Here is a 3,664-nt window from a genome sequence, read left to right on the forward strand (position 1 = left end):
TACATCATCAATCACTTCCTGTTGGTGATAATAGCTTGAAATAAATCCTGGTGAAGCTCATAGGACTGTGTCCTTGACAATATTTAAGAATAAGTTTGAAATTACTTCCTCTCATTGAATGAGTTCTAAAAATAGAACTTGGAATAGTAAAGAAGAATAAGGAAATATGCAAATGTCTCAAACTCCTTGTGTTATGTAAATTTGATAAAGTCCTCAAATGAATAGTAGTCTTTCATGGAACAAGTATTTCTAATAGATAGATACATTGTTCTCTTTTATTATTTTTTATTTTTAATGAACACATCATTTTGAGGTATAGTATGATAATTCGAGGTATTACAATGTAATAAGCAAGTCAAAGTAGTTGGACTCCGCATACTTTTAAATATGCAACCATTCTTTGTGTTGATAATCTTCAAATTTCTCTCCCGTGAGTCTATTTATTTATTTATTTATTTACTTATTGTGGAACCAGGGATTGAACTCAGGCCCTTGCATTTTTAGTACAGGATCTACCTACACAGATTGGACTCGTAGTGATCTGCCTGCTTACAGCTTTCCACAAGCTGAGATTACAGGTGGGTACCACCACACCCACTCTCAATTGCCATCTCAGTGTACCCCGAGAGTGGGGCCAGCATGGCATGCCAGGGATTGAACCCTGGTCCCTGTACCTGCTGAAGCAGACGCTTTAATTTCCTGAGCTATCTGGCCAGCCCTCTTCTGTGAGTCTTCACAAAACAAGATAAATTTTTATTGCAAGCTGTAGTTCTACAAGGTGTTGTAGAAAACTAGAGGTTATTTCTCCTGTTTAATTCTACCTTAGTATCTGATTCGATTTATTTTAAAGAGAGGAAAAAAATAACAGTGATACAAAATTTCAAGACAAGCTGACCCAGCCTCCTCCTAGCCTCTTCCTTCTCCTCTTCCCCAGCCTCCACAGCGTTCTGTTGCCTGCTTGTGTGAGATCAACCCTTTTAGTTTCCAAGTAAAAGCGACTCATGCTTTGCTTTTCCGCTTTCACTGGACTCAGTTTTCTCCTAGTTCATCCACAGAGGCAAGTGGCAGAATGCCATCATTCTGCCCTCCCAGGTTGGTATCTCATTATGTGTGTGTGTGTGTGTGTGTGTGTGTGTGTGTGTGTGTGTACCACATTTGCTTTATCCATTCATCCATCCTTGTGCACCTTAGCTGATCCTACACCCTGGCTGTTGTGCATTCTGCAGCAATGAACAACACAACATCGCTCACAGGACTTCCGCTTTGGGCTGCCCATGGTGAATCACGCTAAGCATGACGGGAGTTGGAAAGAAGGGTAGCCCTATACTTCATGGACCGTACAGACAGGTCAGAGGGAGACTTATGTACATAAGCAGGTGTAATTTTAGTCTGAAAGATATCCAGTGCCACAGCAGAAGTACTAATCAAATGCTGAAGACACTCAAGAGAAACATGACTGTTTATCAAAGGTGTCTTGGATCACGATCCCCCGGGCTAGTGGAAGCAAGAACTACTCACGGCGATACACTTGACAGCACCATGCTTAAATAAGCAACATCTCTGGTCAATAACGTAGGCGATGGTACAGAATGTAAATAATGTATCCCAGAGGAGAGAAAGCCTACTGTGAAACACACAACAGCAGATCTCAGCTGCTCTTTGCGGGACATATTTATTATTTTTAAGGTGTTTCTGACTTGTAGAAATATTGCAAGGCAGTTCAGAGATTTATCACATAATCCAGACTCGTCTTTCCTTCTTATTAAAATTTTAAGCTTTGTTGCCATTAGTAAAGCAGTGCAGATACATAATTATTGACTACCATTCATAACTTTTACAGGCTTTCTTATTTTTTCCTCATGGTGCATCCAGATAGTATCTTAGATTTTTTTTTTTTTTTGGTCTTGTTTTCTGGGCCATGAGAGTCCCCCCACCCCTCCTTATTTTTCCAATCTTAACAGCTTTAAGAAATACAGGAGAGGTAATATGTAGAATATATGATAACTAGGTTGTCTAAAGCTTTTTCCACAGTTAGGCAAGAGTTACAGATTTGGGGGCAGAAAGCAGAGATTCAACGTCATTTTATCCCATTATATTAAAGATATCAATATGACTTGTCACTCTAAACTTGACCTTGGTCACATGAACGAAGTGGTGTTTGCAGGTTTTGTCAGCCAGAAAATTACTTCTCATCCTTTCTATTCTGTGCACGTGGGAAGGAAATCCTTACACACAGTGAGTGTTTGGGCAGCACCTACACGCTTCATCTGAATTCTTGTGCACAAGACATCACTTCTTCTCACTCGTTTATTTGCTTACTTAATAATGTATCTCAATATGGACCCACCATGTATAGCATTTAATGCTTAAAACTCTATATGAAATATTTTTTTGCTCCTTGGCAATCACATGCCTGTCACATATCTTTTAGAGCAAATTGTCCAAAAGAAAAATCCCTCAATATCATACAGCTATATTGTCTTGCCTGCAGTATTTATGAGGATGTTGGGTTACCTGGGGTTTTAATAACTTAATATGTGCTTATGATTGAAATGATCTCATTGGACACAAAAGCATATTCTATTGAGAGCAAATGCCTTAGCCATGCTTCCAAATTTTTAAGTTTCAGTTTTGCTAACTTACTTAAAATTGTCTCTGGGTGCCCCTGAGCAATTTTGTAAATTGAGTTTGTGAACTTGACCCTGAGTTCCTCCAAAGTACTGGGTTTTGATGACTGAACAATATTATTAAGGATTTTGCATTACTCCTGTGTTCATCTAAAATTATTAAGAGCGTGAAATTGCTTATGGCCTTGATGCCCCCCACCTAGATAGGATGTGGTTAAAATAGCCGATTTCCCCTACTGTGTCTAGGACGATGAACATCTTTTGTTTACAACTGTAATCCAGGTACATTGGCCAATTCCCTTAAGTAATCAAACCATCAGAGAAATTAAAAAAAAAAAAATCTCCCATCACTATGCACTGCATCTAAAAACCAAGAAAAGCCTACGTCTGTAGAAGATTATTTTTCCGTATTCAAGGCATGGATTTTAAAGGGCACTTTGAAAGAGAAATCAGTGCGTGCATACCACTGACAATCAGGGATAAACGGCTGAATCTCTAAAGTTCTGTCTTCTGAATGTTTCAAACCAGCCAGATCTCTCCTAAGACCAATCGCAGCAAGACATTTCATTTTTATAAGACTGTCCAGCAAAAATATGTTTTTAATAATGCAACTCTAAGGGTGTGCTCTGAATCTTAGAACTGAGGTCATGCATAGAGCACAAGGATGGGAACACGGAGCTAGAGAAAACTTCATCTGTATGTCCTCGGCCCAGGAAGAAACGCCTTCTGCCTGCGTGTTCTTCCCCAGGAGTCGTGATAGGTGACCGTCCTCTTCAAAGTCTCGCTAAGAATGACCTCCACGTCACTGTGACTTGTCAGACTTTATTGAACAGGCAATTTGGGGATTGACATTTTGCATACATGTCAAAAAGGGGGATGCAAAATGCGTGTCCCAGTTTGGAGTGCTCTATTTGACAATGTCCTCGTTGTGCACTTGTACCACCAGAGAATGTTTGCCTTCTTTATGGGTTTTAAAGTGCTACCGAGGGCCAGTCAGGTAGCTCAGTAGACTAAAGTGCCTGCTTAGGCAGAGCACT

This window comes from Octodon degus, unplaced genomic scaffold (genome assembly GCF_000260255.1).
Source record: "Octodon degus isolate 3935 unplaced genomic scaffold, OctDeg1.0 scaffold00291, whole genome shotgun sequence".
Taxonomy (NCBI): Eukaryota; Metazoa; Chordata; class Mammalia; order Rodentia; family Octodontidae; genus Octodon; species Octodon degus.